The sequence below is a fragment of the Gadus chalcogrammus genome, unplaced genomic scaffold (genome assembly GCF_026213295.1).
Source record: "Gadus chalcogrammus isolate NIFS_2021 unplaced genomic scaffold, NIFS_Gcha_1.0 GACHA073, whole genome shotgun sequence".
NCBI classification, from domain to species: domain Eukaryota; kingdom Metazoa; phylum Chordata; class Actinopteri; order Gadiformes; family Gadidae; genus Gadus; species Gadus chalcogrammus.
In genome coordinates this window covers 279,446-300,488 of record NW_026613508.1, presented here as the reverse complement: position 1 = coordinate 300,488, position 21,043 = coordinate 279,446, and positions in this window count along the sequence as shown.

Sequence of the window (21,043 nt, the reverse complement as noted above, 5' to 3'; positions counted from 1 at the left end):
GGAGGGCTGTCTGTATACCGTTGTACCGGGCAGTGAACGATCATCAGAACAATAAAGAACCCAGGACTTGTTGTTCGCCCCAAGCCCGCTGTCAACACCTCGTCCTCTCCTTGTGATTCCTCTGTATGTCACTCCTATACAAACACCTCCTTCCCTCTCTACCTCCCAGTAACAGCGGCCAGTCAGGGCCTCTCTACCCAACACCTGGGGCAGGGAGTCAAATCTCTCTGGGTGATCCGGATACGACTGGTCCTCATCAACCACGTCACCTTCCTGTTGTCCTCAGACAGAGAGAGTCGTCTGTGGGCCGTGTTGGGGTCCAGTGTGAGGTCACAGGCATCTGAGGGAGAACCAGACATGATGAGCTGCTGAACCGCTCTTCATCCTCATCATCATCATCACTAGTACTGTTTCTCCTGCGCTCTGTGTACAGATACATAGATATGAACACATACATACATACACATATGTACACATTCATAGATGCACCACACCTCAACAATAAAGTTATGAAAACATCAACAACAATATTATGAATACATTCAATTCAATTCAATTCAATTTTATTTGTATAGCCCTTAATCACCATTACAGTCTCAAAGGGCTTAACAGGCCAAATATTTGTGACACCCCCCTTTACCCATGCCCCCACACGGGCAAGAAAAAACTCCCTTGAATCAGCAAGGAAGAAATCTTGAGAAGAAACGCAGTGTAGGGGATCCCTTCTTCCAGGGATGGTCAGGAGTGCAATGGGTGCCACAATTGACACACAGGTAAATACATGTACAACATTTAAAAAATGGTGATGGGGTTCTGGCCGATTATCCATGAGGAGAGTCCAGGCATCCAGTCCAGCACCCGCAACACGCGAGAACAAACAGAATAGTGAATTAGAACGGAAAAGTACATAGTGGGAATGTATAATGTAATAACAAAAAAACAAGCAAACAGAGTAGTCTTCACTTCGCATCTGTTGTTTTCACACTCCAAATGCAAGATTGTAGAGATGCGTTTTGAGCTTCCCTTTGAATAGCTCCACAGAGTCAGCTTCCCTGATCGCTGATGGCAGCCTATTCCATAAAAAGGGGGCTCGATAGGCAAACGCTCTCTGTCCAGCCGATTTCTTTTTAACCTTCGGCAATGAAAGAAGGCCGGCTCCCGAAGACCGGAGAGACCGAGAAGGACTATAAGGAATGATCAGGTCCTTCAGGTACGATGGAGATAGTCCATGCAAGGCTTTATAGGTTAGCAATAGCACCTTAAAGTCTGATCTGAAAGTTATTGGAAGCCAGTGCAAAGAGGCGAGAACAGGTGTAATATGATCAAACTTTCTCGTTCTGGTCAGCAATCCAACTGCCGCATTGTGTACCAGCTGTAGGCCTTTTGTGGTAGAGTTCGGTAATCCCGAGAACAATGCATTGCAATAGTCCAGTCTTGACGAGACAAACGCATGAATCAGTGTCCTCTGCATCCACTGCAGATAACATTGGTCTGATTCTTGCAATGTTTCTCAGATGGTAAAAGGCAATTCTAGTTATACTTCTTATATGCTGATCAAAGCATAATTGAGGGTCAAACATGACACCAAGATTTCTGACGGATGCACTCTGTGGGATGGCGAAGCCATCCAACCACAGAGAGACATCCTCAAACTTTTCACGGTCCCGCTTCGAGCCGATAATCATCAACTCTGTCTTCCCAGTATTAAGCTGTAGGAAGTTTTGTGACATCCAGCCCTTCACAGCAGCCAGACAGGACTCAACCCTTTGAATCTGGGCCGAGTCCCCAGAATCTACAGGAATGTAGAGCTGGGTGTCATCCGCATAGCAATGGAAACTAATTCCGAAGCCGCGGATAACGTCACCGAGGGGAAGCATATAAATTGCAAAGAGCAATGGACCAAGAACCGACCCTTGTGGTACACCAAAGCGCAATTTACAATGCTTTGATTCTGCACCCTCATGAAGCACAAATTGGGTTCTATCTGTGAGGTACGATTCAAGCCAACCAAGAGCCGTACCCCCCGAAACCAACATAGTGTTCAAGACGGTGAAGAAGAGTGCTATGGTCAATCGTATCAAACGCAGCGCTCAGATCCAACATCACAAGCATTGTGCTTGTATTTTCATCCAAAGCAAGAAGGATGTCATTTACAACTCTTGTAATAGCAGTTTCAGTTGAATGGAAATTCCTGAACCCCGACTGGAAAGGTTCAAAGAGATTATTCCTCGTCAGATAATCAACAATTTGCTTTGCTACAATCCTTTCCTGTACCTTGGACAAGAAGGGCAGATTCGATATAGGCCGATAGTTCCTGACTATTTCAGGATCTAGGCCAGGCTTTTTGAGTAGCGGTTTTAACACCGCAGCCTTGAAATTGGAAGGAACAATTCCTGTTGAAAACGAAAGATTCATAAGCGAGAGGATAACAGGCCCCAACGTTGGAAGAAGTTCCTTAAGAACCCTGGAAGGGGAGCGGATCCAACATACAAGTTGTTGGCTTTGGGGCCTTTATCACCCTTTCAAGTTCCACCAAGGAAATTGCCTTAAACTCCAAAAGAGTTACGTCAGAGTTCACCATCCTACTTGGCAGAACCCCATCCTGCCCCACAGAATGTTTAGGATTAGCCGCCCGGCAAGCATCAATTTCCTCTCTAATTGATTGAATCTTATTCTCAAAGAAATCCATAAATTCACCTGCCACGATCGAGGAGCCTACAGTCTGATTCTGTTTCTGAGTGAGACTCCTCACCGTGTCAAAAAGAAACTTCGGATTATTTCTATTCAAATTATGATACTAGAAAAGTAGGCGTTCCTGGCGATAGTCAGCGCACCCTTATAGGTGATCAGACTATTATGCCATGCAAGATGAAAGACCTCAAGTTTAGTCGAGCGCCACTTGCGTTCAAGGATCCTGCAGTTTCGCTTCAAAATGCGCGTTTCTGCATTAAGCCAAGGAGCTGGTTTTTTCAATGTTCGTTTTTTCGTTACGTACGGAGCAACTGAATCAATGGCAACAGACAAGGCAATGTTGAGGTCATCAGTAAGGCACTCCACAGAACCACTATAGTTACAGAGAGGTGCAAGTGAACCAGATAACTTATCTGCCATAGCTGTAATGGTTTCAGGTGTGATGCGGCGACAGCTGAAAGTAGCTTGCTGATCATCGCAGGGGCAGGATACCACCACCTGGAAAGTGAGCAAAAAGTGGTCTGATAAAGCTGAGGTGTAGGAAGAGACCACTAGCTGTGAAATGTCTACACCGCGGGTCAGAACGAGATCCAGCGTGTTTCCACCGATGTGGGTTGGGTGCTGGACGAGCTGTTTGAAGCCAAGAGTATCTGTAATGGACAGAAAAACCCTTGCAAGGGCATCAGACGGGTTATTCACATGAATGTTGAAATCCCCAATAAGCAAAATGTTGTCTGAATATGTAGCCAAATCAGCTGCAAAGTCAGAAAACTCATCCACAAAAACTGAATACGGTCCTGGGGGACGGTATACTACAGCTAAAACAAAAGAGTCTGGAACTCGTTTTGCTTCTCGGGGAGCTGAGGTGCAGAGCGCTAGCACCTCAAAGGATCTGAAAATATATCTATTCTTTGGCTTTAAATTAAGCTTAGAATTAGATACCAGGGCTACTCCACCACCTTTCTTAACTTCTCTAGATACTTGGGTGCTAACGTAATGGGGTGGAGTAGCTTCGTTTAGGGCTAGAAACTCATCTGGTTTTAACCAGGTTTCACAAAGCCCCAGTATGTCGATCTTTTTATCAATAATTAGATCATGGACCAAGAGCGCCTTCGATGAAAGCGACCTTATGTTCATGAACCCTATTCTGAGTGCTTCCTTTTTAATATTTTCAGAGGGAGTCCGGTTAACACTCAGCTCTGAAGTGGTCAAGGGGATACCGCGGTTTCAACATACTGGTTGCGGCCCTCGTCTGCGGGTTTTACACCTCGAGACAGCGCGAGGCCGCACCACCGTACATATAGGTACAGCGTTATTTTCAGAGGGAGTCTGGTTAACACTTAGCTCTGAGGCGATCAGTGGGATCGCCAGAGTTGGACATACTGGTCGCGGCCCTCGCCTGCGGGTTTTACACCTCGAGACAGAGCGGGGCCGCACCACCGTACATATAGGTACAGTATTAATTTCAGGGGGAGTCCGGTTAGTTGTTAGTATTTGATTTGACGTGCGGTTTATCATGCGATTTGCCATGCGATTTTGCACGCCTGTACTAGGTACAGCGTTAATTTCAGAGGGAGTGTGGTTAACACTCAGCTCTGTCATGCGATTTAACATGCGATTTTTCACGACTGTACACATAGGTACAGCGTTAATTTCATGCGTCGCGTCATGCATCATGCGATTTACCATGCGATTTGACATGCGATTTGACATGCGGTTTGACATGCCGTTTGACATGCAGTTTTGCACCACCGTACATATAGGTACAGCGTTAGTTACAGAGGGAGTCTGGTTAACACTCAGCTCTGAAACAATTGGTGCAATAGATCCTGGTTCAGCTAACCCATCTGCTGTTCTAGACTCTGTTCTGGACTCTGCAACGTAGACTATCATGTTGCTAGCAGGTTTACTAAACTCCTGCAGCCCAGCGTGCTGTGAGTGGATGAGTCACGCCTGACTAAGACATCTATCTATGTTTTTTGACATAATTGAGGCGCCTAACCCAGTAGGGTGTAGGCCGTCTCTCATGAGCACACCAGGGCGACCCCACAGGGAGGGCCAGTTATCTATGAAACCAAAGCCCTGCTCTGAGCTATATAGGGCCAGCCAGCGATTTAGAGACAATAATCTACTATAACGCTCATCATTACCCTTATCGGGCAGAGGGCCAGAGAGAATTAATCGATGCCGACACATCTTTTTGGCGAAGTCACAAAGCCTAGCTATGTTGCTTTTTGTGACCTCAGTTTGTCTTGTCCTAGCATCGTTGGTGCCGACATGGACTACAATGTTGTCGAAACTAGTGTCGATGTTTGGTGCATCTAATCTGACTCCGTATGAGGTCTGACCGCATGTCAGCACCCTAAGTTTAGCTTCAATGTCGGGAGCCCTGGCCCCAGGTAGGCAAATAACTTTCGCTGGCGAGTGTAGCCTAACTTTACGTGTAACAGAGTCACCTATGACTAGCGTTTTTACCCCCGAAAAAGACTTGCGAGGCAGGGTACTGACCGCAACCTGCCTCGCAAGTGGTGCTGCCGACAGGATTGCCTTGACGGAGTCACTGCTAACGATAACGTTAGCTCCACGAGTCCGCCTGGCGGGTCTCTTCTCTATACTTTCTGGAGTATCTGTTTTCTTTATGCTCGCTACCCTTTCCTCCTCTAACTGACAGATACGTCTCTCTAGCAGAGCTATCTTATCCATGAGAAAGTCAGAGCAAGAACAAGAACAACCGGAGTCCATGCTTACCGTGGTTTGATGCAGACGGAGCTCCAGCGAGGAAACAGCGAATACAATACAGAGTATGCAGAACAGGTCACAGATATAAATACCGAAAATAGATACAAACCGAGATAGCAGGTCGACGCTAAGCGTCCTGCTAACCAAACCAAACAAACCAAGCCGGCAACCTGGAAGTTGCGTCTGCGGCGTCACACGGCGTCACACGGCAGCCTCGGGTACATCAACAACAGTGTTATGAATACACTCATTCATCACTAGTACTGTTCTCCTGAACATGACATGTGGGGGGGAGGGGATCTATGTATCATGTGATGATAGTTACACTATTGCTTCAGACTCCCCCTCCCCCTCCTCAGCCCCCTCCCCCTCACCGCCCCCTGTAGCCCCCCTCCCCCTCCTCACCCCCCTCCCCCTCACCGCCCCCCGTAGCCCCCTCCCCCTCCTCAGCCCCCTCCCCCTCACCGCCCCCGTATCCCCCTCCCCCTCCTCACCCCCCTCCCCCTCACCGCCCCCCGTAGCCCCCTCCCCCTCCTCAGCCCCCTCCCCCTCACCGCCCCCCGTAGCCCCCCTCACCGCCCCCCGTAGCCCCCTCCCCACACCGCCCCCCTCCCCCTCCTCAGCCCCCTCCCCCACACCGCCCCCCTCCCCCTCCTCAGCCCCCTCCCCCTCACCGCCCCCCTCCCCCTCCTCAGCCTCCTCCCCAACAGCCCCCCCTCACCCAGGACCGGGACCCTCAGCACCCCCCCTCCCCTTCAACCCCCCCCCCCCCCTCAGTAATGTGAGGGGGGGGTCATGTGATGTTATAGTTACTCTATTGTTACATTAGTTTCATTATAGTCCGGGACCCAGAATGGGACCCTCAGCCCTCACTCAGCACCATCACCGCCCCCCTCAGCCCCGTCACCCCCCCTCTCACCCACCCCCCCCCCCTCCCCCGAGCCCAGATGTTAGCTTCATGATGATTATCATGATTATGTCTGTTAATAATCACTACATTATTAACTATCCAATACATAATATATCAATGTAATACCTGCTGGGTTTTATACAAGCAGGTTTAATGTGATGGTCGACAGTATTAATATACGTAAGATACATGAGGTCAGCCATCATCTTCATTCCCAGTAGGATGTGACCTCACTTCCTGCTGTGTGGATGGACTTTCCATCTCAATAGTGAGTGTGTGATGTGGTGAATCAAACAGACACTTCTTTAGAGCTGGTTTCAGCCTCCTCACTCCACCGTGCTCCACGCTGGGGGGGAAACAAAGTGAGAGCAGCATGTTGAAACATTCACCTTCATCATCTGCAAACCACTTAATCTGGCAGCGGCATGAATCCTTGTAGGAGACTTTGTCCCTGAGTGGTGAGCTGTCCTCTCCATACCTGAGAGTGTTCAGTCTCCAGCGTGGATCCTCCAGTCCAGCAGAGAGCAGCGCAGCTCCAGAGTCTCCTGGGTGATTGTAGCTCAGGTCCAGCTCTGTCAGATGGGAGGGGTTGGAGCTCAGAGCCGAGGCCAGAGAAGCACAGCCTTCCTGTGTGACCAGGCAGCCAGACAAGCTACACACACACACACACACACACACACACACACACACACACACACACACACACACACACACACACACACACACACACACACACACACACACACACACACACACACACCAGGGATCCAAACACATGTATGACAAAAAAAGAGAGAGCTACCCGAAGTCGGAAAAAATATGACGGCATGATATCCTATTATCATGATAAGGCCTATGCTATATGCTATATGCCTAGAAAGATAAAAAAATATATAAGTTACTCAGGTAAAGTGCCTTTTTAAACTAAGTTAATTTATTTTCACACACACACAAACACCTCTGCATTGGATATGCAATCACAGGTACAGGTACTGGCAGTATAGGCCTGGCACTGTCCCTGATCTTATCTGCTGCTTAGGGGGTTTATGGGAGAGGGTTTCGGAGAAGCTGTGCAACACTTTGTGTAGTTATTGTTGTTGTCACTTTCCTCCGATGAATGTCTGCCTTACAGTGTGCATACAGGGCATGTACACCCCTGCTGGCATAATTAATTTCTTTAATGCAGTGTGCGCATTTAGCACATCCTTTTTTCTAATTTTTTTGGAAAAAGTCAGACAGTGGAAAGTTATGCTTCTGTTGTATTCACCTCAGTAGTGGCTACTAATTTTAGCCATGACCACTTCCAACTGCACTTGCACCCTGCGTCCTGCTGCACAATAAGTGCATCCTTCTCCAATATTTCCCACCACTATCCTCGGGCCGGGTCGGGCCGGGCCTTTGATCGAGCGTTTTTATTTTTATTTTTATCATTGGTTTATTGGCCCTCATCTGAGGAGAAATCTATGCCATAAACAGAAATATTATAGGCCTTTATTACACAGGTCTTCTCAATGCCGTGGAACACTCCGTTCACTTTGGTAGCTAGCAAGACGCCTTCGCTGCGCGTCGGTGTACTGTTCGCCCTGTCGGGGCTTATTTTCCCGATAATGACCGGCGTTCTATACATTATCCCTTACATATATATTTAGCTGAGTAGGCCTAGTAACAAATGTGTACAAAGTTACATACGTGTTAAAATAAATGTCGGGTTGAAATCGGGCTAGGGCTCCTAATTACAGTTAATGTGTCGGGTCGGGCCGGGCTCGGACAGAACGTGCACGGGCTCGGGGGTCGGGCTTGATTTTCTGAGCCCGTTCTAAGCTCTACCGTGCGCTTGCGCATCCAATATTTCGACGCGACGCAAGGGCTGTGATTGGTCCCCTAACAAAATCATTTCCGGAATCACTTTTCTTTACTTCGAAGGCACGGGGGTCTCAGTCAGTCAGATTACGGAATATTGACACCTGCACGCGCGCACCGATCGACGCACCCGACCCCCCCCCCCAAAAAAAACTCTTCGGATCTGCACGAACCACACAGGTCCCCAAAATGTATGATAAAAAAGCGACTTGCGCCAAAAAGCGCGCCGTTTGCATGTCTGACACACACACACACACACACACACACACACACACACACACACACACACACACACACACACACACACACACACACACACACACACACACGAAGGGTACTGAGGGGGGTCGGCGGGGCCGCTCTCTCTCTCTCTCTCTCTCTCTCTCTCTCTCTCTCTCTCTCTCTCTCTCTCTCTCTCACTCTCATTCTCTCTGTCCTCTCTCTCTCTCTCTCTCTCTCTCTCTCTCTGTCTCTGTCTCTGTCTCTGTCTCTGTCTCTCTCTCTCTCTCTCTCTCTGTCTCTGTCTCTGTCTCTGTCTCTGTCTCTCTCTCTCTGTGTGAGCGGAAGGAGTGGGTTTGCGGAGCGCGTGTGAGAGCGAGTTGTGGAGAGTTTTTGCAAACTTTCCTCATAGTTTTTTTTGTTGTGTATTGTAAATATACTTGGGCGAACGGTTTGGTGGGTTCTTTTTTTGTGTTTTTGCGTCACTTTTGGTGTTTTTTTTCACGCGATCGACCAGCAACCGCTGGTCGGTGCGCCGGGACCTGGGAGCATGGTGGCTTTCGGGGAACTAAGCCGCATGCACGGCTTCAAGATCTCCACCACCTTCCTGTGCTCGGTGGAGGACTGTAGCCTTGCAGTGGCAGAAATAGTCGGGCAGATCAGCATAAGATCCGCGGCTCAGATGAACGGAGCAGTCGTGATTTTTGTGGACAGTGTGGCCAAGGCGAACAAGGTGGTGGAGAAAGGGATTGTTGTGAAGGACTCGTTTGTTTCCGTGTCTCCGCTGACAACACCGACAACGCGGATTACAATTTCCAACATCCCTCCGTTCATTGGAGACGAGGTTCTGCTCCGGGAGCTGTCGAGGCACGGGAAGATTGTCTTGGCAATAAGGAAGCTGCCGTCGGGGTGCAAGTCCCCGCTGCTGCGGCATGTAGTATCCCATAGACGGCAAGTACATATGATTTTACACAAAAAAGACACTGAATTGAATCTAGTTTTCAAATTAAGAGTTGATGATTTTGACTATGCAGTTTTTGTTAATTCTGGAAACCTGAAGTGCTTTGCCTGCGGCAAGGAAGGACATTTGGTGCAAGCTTGCCCCTACAAAACCCCTGGGAGACAGGCTGAGCCTGCTGAGCCTGCTGAGGCATCAGCAGCTCAGTCTACAGACTCTTCAAAAGATGTTGACACTGTAGAGCAGCAGGTTTCAAGTGTGGAAAATAACCTGCCAAACAATATAAACATTGAGAGTATAAAAGAATATATTACAACTAGAATACAGTATGGGGAGAATCCAAATAATGAATCTCCAAGTGTGTGTGTTGAAACTGTTGACAATGATAAACAGAGTGAGTGTGTTGTTCAGGAGGAGGGGAACAGTAGTACCACAGAACAGGCAGTGTGTGTAGAGGCTGGGCCCATCTCTGCTGCAGCAGAGCATGACAGTGAGGAGGGGGCGATGGAGGAGGAAGAGAACCTTTGTAAGGCTCCCCTTTTAAAAAGAAAACAGGCAGGTGAAGCATGTGGCTCTAAGTCTAAGGCAAGGAACCAGCAGCTAGTAGGAAGCAGGAGGAGGAACAGATAAACACAGACTCAGAATGCAGTGATGAGGAGACAGGGTCTAGTGGCGGGGAGGAGGAGATGGAGGACTGTGGTACAGACAGCCAGCCCCTCACTGACTCACAAATGCCTTCTGCTTCACAGCTGGGTGAAATGTACTCTGTAAAGAGTATAAGGTTTTTTTTGCAAGAGACCAAGAACATGAAGAATCCCAAATATAAGGATTACTTTGCAGATGTAAAAATGCTGTTGGTATCTGTAAAAGCTCAGATGAAAATGAGAGGGGAAGGAGGGTTCACTGACACAGAATACTACAGGTTGAAGAAAATGGGAAAGAAAATAAGAAAACAGCTAAATGATGACGTCTCAGAGTGTACATAAAGCAGTGTGCCTGCTGTCTCTGCTAGCATGTGTGTCTCTCTTAACATCTTTTTTAATGAGTCATTTTAAAATGTCCACACTCAATGTCAATGGAGCTAGAGATGTGAAAAAGAGGGCTTGCATTTTTGAAACTTTTAAATTGAAAAAAACGAATGTTATGATGTTGCAGGAGACCCATAGTGATGTTTTTAATGAAACAGGCTGGAGGAGGGAGTTTGACGGACAGGTAATTTTAAGCCATTTTAACAGCACTAGTGCAGGGGTGGCTCTCCTTTTTTCCAGAGATTTTAGTCCTGTATCTCATGTGGTGGAGGAGCGGGTGCAGGGGAGAATGCTTGTGGTTAAAGCAAAGTATGAGCGTTTTAATATTGTTTTTATTAATGTGTATGCCCCTAATTTTGGCCCTGGCAGAGTTCTCTTTTTAATGAACTCAGTTTGGTTTTAAAGGAATGTGTGCCAGAGGATTATTTATTTTTAGGAGGGGATTTTAACTGCACAGCAAATCATACATTTGATAGAAACCACCCAGAACCACATGCACCTTCTCAGAAGGCGATGCTTTCACTCATAGGACACTCACAGTCTGAGTGACGTATGGAGAAAAATCCACCACAATACAAGGCAGTACACTTGGGTCCACAGCAGAGAACGTATTTATCTTTAGCTAGGTTAGACAGGTTTTATTGTTTTACGCAGCATTTTAGCAGTTTTAAGAGGTGTAACATATGTCCAGTGGGCTTCTCAGACCATTCCATGGTTTTATGTGAGGTTTTTATTAAAAATCTCAAGAGTAAGTCTGCTTATTGGCATTTTAAACACCACTTTGCTTTTAGATGCGCATTTTAGAGAAGTTTTATTTATTTTTGGAGAGGTTTTAGAGAGAGGAAGGGGATTTTATTTGTTCAAAACAATGGTGGGACCATGGTAAAGTACAAATAAAGCAGCTTTGTCAGCAGTACACTCTCAATGTTTCTCGTGACATGACCAAGTCTATCAAAGATCTGGAGGTAGGTATAGTGGAGCTGCAGATTTCCTCCCAGTCCACAGGAAATGGAGGTTGTATTGAAAACCTCAAATCTAAAAAAGCTGTACTGGCAGACCTGCTGGGCGCCAGAGCGCAGGGGGCGCTAGTCCGCTCTCGTTCCAGAGCGCTGCGCTGATGGATTCTCCCTCCAAGTACTTCTTCAGCCTGGAACAGAAGAATGGCCAGAGCAGACAAATGCACTCGCTGCAGGCAGAGGATGGGCAGACACTGACACACACTGTAGCCATCAGGAGTAGAGCGGTGGCGTTCTATGTGCAGCTTTACAGCAGTGAGTACCAGGAAGATGATGCTGCTTTTAACCCATTCTGTCAGGACCTGCCCACAGTGTCAGAAGAGACTAACAGGGAGCTGGAGGGGCCCCTGACTGAGGCAGAGCTGTTTGCAGCCTTGCAGAGTGTGCAGGGGGGTAAGGCCCCCGGCATAGATGGTCTGCCGTCAGAGTTTTACCGAGCGTTCTGGACAGAGCTGAAAGACGATTTGCTGGGGGTCTTCTCAGAGAGTTTTGAAGACCTCTCACTCCCCCAGAGCTGCAGGAGAGCAGTGCTGACGCTGCTGCCTAAGAAGGGAGACCTGCAGCAGATAAGGAACTGGCGACCCGTCTCACTGCTGTGCTCAGACTATAAGCTGCTGTCCAAAGCCCTGGCCAACCGTCTGAAGAAAGTGATGGAGCAGCTCATCCACCGACTCAGACTTACTGTGTGCCTGGCAGGTCTATTGTTGACAATGTGTCACTAATAAGGGATATTTTGGAAGCCTCCGGTTCATTGGGCTTAGATGCTGGTCTGGTTTCGTTAGACCAGGAAAAAGCTTTTGATCGGGTTGAGCACCGCTACCTTTGGAAAGTTTTACAAAGGTACGGCCTCAGCCCGGGTCTGATAGCTAAGATAAAGGTCCTGTACGAGAACATTGAGAGTGTGCTGAAGATAAATGGTGGTCTATGCAAACCTTTTAATGTACAAAGAGGCATAAGACAAGGCTGCGCCATGTCAGGTATGCTGTATTCACTGTCCATAGAACCACTGTTGCAAAATGTTCGTCTTTTTATTGATGGCCTGTTTTTACCTGACATCAGTACACATTTTATTTCATCAGCCTACGCGGATGACATCATCGTTTTAATAAAAAATCAAGAAGATATTGAAAAAACTGAGCCAAACTGTTGAAACATTTGGAAAACTCTCAGCGGCCAAGGTGAATTGGGAAAAGAGCGAGGCGCTGGCAGTTGGGAGGTGGGCTGCTGGTCTGCCCCAGCTGCCGGGAGGGCTGACCTGGAAGAGGGGAGGCTTCAGATACCTGGGGGTTCATCTGGGGGATGAACAAACTGAAAGAAAGAACTGGGAGGGTGTGATAGAAAAGGTTGAGGGGAAGCTGGCAAAGTGGAGGTGGCTGCTTCCCCACATGTCATATAGAGGGAGGGTTCTTATCGTCAACAACCTGTAGCGTCCACCCTGTGGCACAGGCTCAAGTGCCTAGAAACCCCCTGCTGGTTTGCTGCAAAAAATTCAAACAGTCATCTTAAACTTCTACTGGGATAAATTGCATTGGGTTCCCCAGAGTGTACTATACCTGCCAAAAGAATAGGGGGGGCAGGGCTTAGTACACCTGGGGAGCAGGGCAGCAGCTTTTAGGCTTCAGTTTGTACAGCGTTACCTTTCCTGCAATGATGATGTCGTCTGGAGGCCGGTAACAGGCATAATTTTAAAGAGGATAGCAGGCCTCGTTTTAGACAAGTCTTTGTTTTTATTGAATTGTGATTTTTATCGTGTGTGTAACTTGCCTCCTTTTTATCATGGTGTTTTTAAAGCGTGGACACCGGCTGGACATACGTGTGCGGGGCCCGGCTGGACATACAGGACGACAGCAGCCCTGGCCTCACCCAGCGCCTTCGCTCCACGGGGACGGTCAGGCTGAGGCAGGTGGTAGACGTGGCAGGGCCCGGGCTACACAACACGCAGGCTGTGGCCTCTCTCCTGGGCCTGAGGTCCAACCGGCAAACCAGAAACATCTTGAACCAGTGGAGTAACAGGCTGAGCGCAGAGGAGCATGAGATGCTGAGGGAGTACAGCAGCGGGGCGGAGGTACCGAACAAGGGAGATCCGTTCCCGGAACTCAGTCTGTCCGTGGACCAGAGCGGGCTGGACAAACCAATGGGCATTTCTAAGTCCATGTTGGATGTACAAATGCTTCCGGGGAAAACCTTATACAGATACTGTGTGGTGGCTGTACACAAAGAAAAACTGAGCACCAACAGAGACACAGTGTGGAAACAGAGGCTGCAGGGCCGGGCGCCAGTGTGGAGGCTTCTCTACAAGCCTCCACTAAATAAAAGGACAGGAGACCTGCAATGGAGGATCCTGCAGGGGGCGCTGGCTGTCAATGTTTTTATCTCCAAAATCAACCCCACTGTGTCAGAGACTTGTCCCTTCTGTGACCAACCTGAAACCCTGGTTCACTGCTATCTTGAGTGTCACAGACTGAGTGTTTTATTCCACGTTTTAAAAACTGTGTTTTTAATGTGTGGAGAGGTGTGGTCGGAGGCTGGTTTTATTGGCGGTGCTGGTTTTGACAAAAATGATTCAAAGAAATGGTGTCTGTTAAATTATGTGGTGGGTCAAGCGAAAATGTCAATCTACAAAACCAGGAAAAACCAAGTAGAGGGGGAGGCAGGCCTTGGGCTAAGGGAGATGTTTTGCGTGCTGGTCAAGGCCAGGATAAAGATAGATCACAGATACCATGAGCTAATGAACACGATGAAAGATTTTACAGACGTTTGGTGCTTCACCACAGCTGTGTGTTCGGTACACGAGGGAAAGCTCTCTTTTAACGCTGTGTTTTAATGTGCATTTTATTTATTTATTTATCCATTATTTATTTTTTCCTGTCTAAACCAAAGATTGTTTGTATAAAATGACAATTTTCTTTTGTTGAAAGAAACTGAAAATAAAGTTTTTTTCAAAAATCAAAATAAATAAATAATAATAATAATCTCCCTCCCTCTCTCTCGCTCTCTCTCCCTCCCTCTCCCTCTCCCTCTCCCTCTCTCTCTCTCTCTCTCTCTCTCTCTCTCTCTCTCTCTCTCTCTCTCTCTCTCTCTCTCTTTCTCTCTCTCTTATTTAAAGTATAGCATGATAAACCATGAAAATACTTTTAAGATCTCCCATAGTTAGATAAGCACATTTATTATTTGAAATGTATATAAAATACCTATTGATGGTCAATCTTTATATATTTTCAGACTTCACCAGTTTAAGTCTTAAGGGCTCTTATATCATAATTTTTGTCATAATCCTGATTTTTCTATTGTTTTAGTCCTTGTGTTTATTGTGTACATGTAAGGGACTATTTTTCTGTCTTATTTGTTAATGAAGCATAATTGCAATAAACAACTCATTGGATCCAACTGAATGTTCTCGTGTGTTTAGCCGATGATTTCTCGTTGTATTAGTTAATAATGCTTCCATAAGTGCCTTAAGAAAAATTATTAATAGAACAACAAATGTTTTTCCGAGATTATTCTTGGACCTCCTCCCTGGGTTTTGGTTTGGGGGGGGGTGGTTTTGGGGGGGGTACCCTCCACCTCCAGTGGAGGGTACTACATGGTGCCATCGCCTCAAATACTTTTATCTCGGTTTTAAATCCTGCTGTTTCAAACACATGTCCGTTCTGTGGCCTACGGGAGACAGTTTTCCATATTTTATGGAAAACTGGAGTGTCTGGAGTGCCCGAGACTCACTGTTTTTTTCTCTCTTTTAACTTTGGTTTTTAGTCTGTTGAACATGTTTTTTTCGGAAAAAGTTTTTATCTTTGGTGCTGGATACAAAAAAAGTAATATTTTAAGTGGCAGCTAGTAAATCATCTCTTAGGAGATGCGAAAATGGCCATGTACATCAGCCGGAGAAATAAGGTGGAGGGCAGAGCAGGGCATGAGGCCCCTCCTGTGTTCCTCTGTAACGTCAGAGCCAGAGTCTGGCTGGAGTATACGTTTTATAAGGCGTTTGGGGATGTAGCTGCTTTTAAACAGCGCCGGTGTTACAATAATATTATTTGCTTTGTTGAAAATGATGAGTTGCACTTTGCACAGGATTTTGTTGGATAAACCAACAATTCTTAAAGACTGAACAAATAGCACATTTCCTGATGTATTGTACTCTCGGTTGATTGTAAAAAAAAGTGTTTTTGAAAAATCTAAATCAAATCTCTCTCTTTCTCTGTGTTTACGAATTGCAAACTGTAATTCGTCGGGCTGTGGCTGTGGTCACATGATGGAGGAGGACACCGGAGGGGAGGAGGTCCTGGCCGACCCCCCCCCCCCCCCCCCCCCCCCCCCCTCCTGGGGGCGCCCCTCTCCGTCCAGGAGTGCTTCGCCCTGCAGGGTACGGGGTGTCGTGACAATTTCTCTATTAGATATTGCGTCTGAGACAGATGAGATCTTTAGATGCAAAAAAGCACACGATACTTGTACACAATTAGTGGTCATATATTTGTAATAAAAATACGAACAAAGATACATCACAACATGCATCAACAAACAACATAACAGGCATACATTACAATAATCTGAGGCCTCAGATGGAAACTCTCTCCGCGTGTTACTTCATATACTAAAGACACGCTTAGAAGAAAGTCCACTGAGTCTTCCAATCGATGAGTTCTTATTCGTTTGGGTTTATTAGGGGGTGGTCCCCCAATACCAAAAGCCTTTGTGTACCAGATGGTTATCTTTACAACTGCATTGGAGGGGGTAGCGGCCGTGCCATCGACCCCCTAGCTTTGTTGACGCTAGCCAGGGGGTCGAGAAATCAGGCCCACACATCAAAGGATTGCATGGAAGGTGATTTACAAGACAAGAAACATAGGAAAAGGGCAGGCAATAAAAAATGCATCTCTCTACCCCTGACGGTTTACACTTTAAATGACCCGCATGGAGTAGAACGTAGGCCCTATCTTAAATTACACAGCATAGCAACAAAACTTAAATTCATATAGACCAAAACAATACAACATGTAGATTTTCCATCACAGGGGCTTTGAGTGTCTCTGCGTCCTCCCCCTACATGAGAGGGGTCAATGCTATTGCTTATTAGCCACCGGCTAAAGGGCTGATTATGGTTCCACATCGACGCAGCGATGAACCCGCAGACGCTTCCAGGCAGTCCTGAACCTGCTTCGGTTCTGCTGCGGGTTTTAGCGAGCGGACCAATCACAGCCCTCGCTGCTGCGTCGCCTCGACGGAGGGTTAACGTATTGGGGAGGCGCGCGTCAGGCCCTTAATGTGGACGCAAGGAGGGTCCGCGAGGACGTGAGGGGTCCGTAGACCCTCTTGGGCTGCGTCGACGTGGGACCCCGATCAGCCCCTAACAGATCCTTGGTTGGCCCCTCCCCCCCAGACCACGGGGCTGGGGTCCCGGCGCGGGGGGGTGGCGGCGGCCGTCCCCCTGGGGGGCCCCAACACCAGCGAGCTCTGCATGTGGTCCGAGTCCCACCACCACCTGGACGGCATCCCCCGGAACCCCCACCACCTGAAGAGGGTCCCGGAGGGCAGCTCAGGTCTGTGCACACACTCACACTGCAACATGTTTGCACACACACACAAGCCAACACACACATTACAACATGTTTGCACACACACAAGCCAACACACACATTACAACATGTTTGCATGCACGCACACGAATGCACACACACACAAACACACACACACGAATGCACGCACACGAATGCACACACACACACACACACACACACACACACACACACACACACACACACACACACACACACACACACACACCACACACACACCACACACACACACACACACATTACAACCTGTTAGCGCACACACACAAAATGCTTGAACAGACACAGATACACACACAAATACACACACTCACTCACTCACTCACTCACTCTAAAGCCTAGTCTTGACACACACTAAAGCCTACTCTGGACACACACACAAACACACACTCTAAAGCCTACTTGACACACACACACACACACACACACACACACACACACACACACACACACACACACTAAAGCCTACTCTTGACACACACACACACACTCTAAAGCCTACTTGACAGACACACACACACACACACACACACACACACACACACCACACACACACACACACACACACACACACACACACACTCTAAACCCTACTCTTGACACACACACACACACACTAAAGCGTGCCCCCCTAAAGGGATCCTGCACATGCGTGACCCGGGGATGGAGGCAGCCTGGGCGCTACTCGACCACTGTTACATGCAGCAGAGATGAAGTCTCCAGTAAGAAGCAGCCCTCCCCTGCGGTGAGTGTCCCCTGTCAGGGGCAGAAGGCCGCCCGCTGGGGGCCGGGCCGTGATCGGGGCGGCCTCGGACCTCGGAGGCAGTATTCGTATGGCCTGTTTCTTCAACGGCCGTAAAACGACTTCAGGTAAGGGAGCACACACACACACACACATGCTGTGTGTGTGTGTAGAAGCTGATTTCATACATCCCCCCCCCCCCTTATGGGATGTTAAAGTGGCCTTTAAACGGAGCCGGAAACTAAAAGGCACTCTCTTTAAATGTCTTGCACAACACAATCATAAACACATGCTCTGACGTACATGCATGCACGCACACACAAAGAAGCACACACATTTGTTGGATTATTTTACACTGCAGTTTCTCTGACTGGACTTTGAAAGGATAACATTGTTATGACATAATCAATACTGAATGTGTACAATGTCAATGTGTCTATGAGCTCAGCTAATACTCATAATGCAGATCCTAATCCCCTTTTTAAAGTGTACGAATATTAAGGTGGCACCAAACCAAAACATCTACCCACCCGACCTTTGACCCAAAATGTCCACCATCATCCTCCTTAATCAAGTAAAATAAGAATATATATATATATATATATATATATACCCACTAAGAGATGTCCACTTCTGACTTTTATTTTATTTTTATTGTATTTTATTTATTTATTTATTTATAATCTTATATTATCTTCTATGCTTGTAGGGTTAGCTTGTAGGGTATTTATATTTATATTTATATTGTATGGAGCACCTGGAACAACAATTTCCCCCCGGGGATCAATAAAGTATTTCTGATTCTGATTCTGATTCTGATATGTATCAGAATCAGAATCAGAATCAGAAATACTTTATTGATCCCCGGGAATTAGGAGCCTTTCCCCAATACTTTTATGACCTCTTAAGTGATACTTCCCAGGCAGGGGCCGCCTGACGACTCCAAACACACACACACACACACACACACACACACACACACACACACACACACACACACACACACACACACACACACACACACCTGTCTCTGGACGTAGAGGAGCTGACGGGCGAGGTCACGACAGAGCCTCCGTCGTGAGGGACCGTGAAGAAGCGTGACTTCTTCAGGTCCACCTTTTCTGAGAGGGACAGCCTGTGTGGGGGGTTGGGCACACACACGCACGCACGCACGCACGCACGCACGCACGCACGCACGCACGCACGCACGCACGCACGCACACACACACACACACACACACACACACACACACACACACACACACACACACACACACACACACACACACACACACACACACACACACACATAAATAATAAACATAAGCAATAAGAAATAAATAAAACAAAAACAAGACAAAACAAAACAAAACAAAGAAAAAAAAACAATCAAACAGTGATCAGTTAGACATTGTGTGCGAGTTTGAAGAGGTGAGTTTTGAGTTGTGACTTGAAGGTTGTAATGGTGTCTGACTGTTTATGTGTGGGGGGAGGGAGTTCCAGAGCCTGGGTGCTGAACAGCTGAATGACCGGGCACCCATTGAAGTGAGTCGTGATGTGGGGATACATAGTAGTCCAGCAGAGGTTGAGCGGAGGGAGCGGGAGGGAGTGTATTCTTGGAGGAGGTCGCAGAGATAACTGGGGGCTAGGTTGTGGAGAGCTTTGTAGGTGAGGAGTAGGGTTTTGTATTGGAATGCGGTAGTGTACTGGGAGCCAGTGAAGTTGAATGAAGACAGGGGTGATGTGGTCAGATGATTTGGTGCGGGTGATGATCCGGGCGGCTGAGTTTTGAATGATCTGCAGTCTGTTGATGAGTTTGGTGGGGAGTCCGGTGAGGAGGGCGTTGCAGTAGTCTATGCGTGATGTGACAAATGACGTGAACCTAGGATTTCAGTGCTGGATTGGGTCAGTGATGGGCGGAGTCTGGCGATGTTGCGGAGGTGGAAGAATGCAGTCCGGGTGATGTTGTGAATATGGGGTGCGAATGAGAGGGTGTTGTCCAGGATGACGCCGAGGCTCTTTACTTTGGAGGAGAAGGGTACTGGGAATCCATCGATAATTATGAGTGGAGCTGGGGTGTGTTGTGATTAGTGAGGGTGGATTTGGATCAGATGAGCAGGGCCTCGGTCTTGTTTCCATTGAGTTTCAGGAAGTTCCTGCTCAACCAGCTCCGGATCTCTTCCAGGCACGTGATGAGGGAGGTGGGGGGATGGCAGCGGTGGGTTTGGTGGAGATGTAGACCTGTGTGTCGTCAGCGTAGCAATGAAAATGGACCCCGTGATGACGGAGGAGTGTGCCCAGCGGGAGGAGGTAAGTGGTGAAGAGGAGTGGACCCAAGACTGACCCCTGGGGGACACCCAGTGAGACACCTGAACACCCAGACTTGTGGTTGCTTAGTTGAACAAATTGTTGACGGCCGGTGAGGTAGGATGTAAACCAGGAGAGTGCAGCACCGGTGATCCCAATACCAGCTAGGCGGTTCAGGAGCAGAGGGTGGGAGATGGTGTCGAATGCTGCGCTGAGATCGAGGAGGATGAGAATGGTGAGTAATCCAGAGTCGGCTGCAAGGAGGAGGTCGTTGGTGATTTTGACTAGGGCTGTTTCAGTGCTGTGTTTTGGACGGAAGCCAGATTGGAACGGTTCTTGGAGATTGTTAGTGTCGAGGTGGGACTGTAGTTGTGCGGCAACCACCCTTTCAAGTGTTTTGGAGATGAAAGGGAGATTGGAGATGGGCCGGTAATGGTTAAGGTCAGTTGGGTCAGCACCAGAGCATGTGAGCGGAGCGGAGCGCCGCGCAATTCCCGCTCCCCGCTCAGGAGGATGTCCGCTCATTCGCTCTGCCGCTCAACGTTGTGCCAGGGCGCTCCGCTCAAAACCGCTCCGCGCTCACCTTAAATTTCCTGCCGCTGTGGTAGAAATTAGTGAGTATATTCTATGATAAACCATGATTATTAATAGGTTTTATATTTTAAATAGTGGAAAGCATTGTGTTTGCAGAATCTGGATTCAGAACAGATGGTGCCCAGGATGTATAGGGAACTGGGGGGAAGCTAAGTTGGTCCAAGCCCTTTACAGCACTTGGGTCAAGCTAAAGTTGACCTCAGCCTTTTTAGTGCCTGGGTCATCTTGGCTAATGGAGGTTGATCCATGCCAGACCACTTGCAAGCTGGGCAGTTGAATAACATGCTGTGACGAAGATGACGGGCGGAAACCCGCGCAATTGTGACTCCATTGTGACTCCATTGTAAACAAGAAATTCCTATACGTGTATAAGGTGAGGGCTGCAGCCCGAGGTGGGGCCAGTGACTTTGCA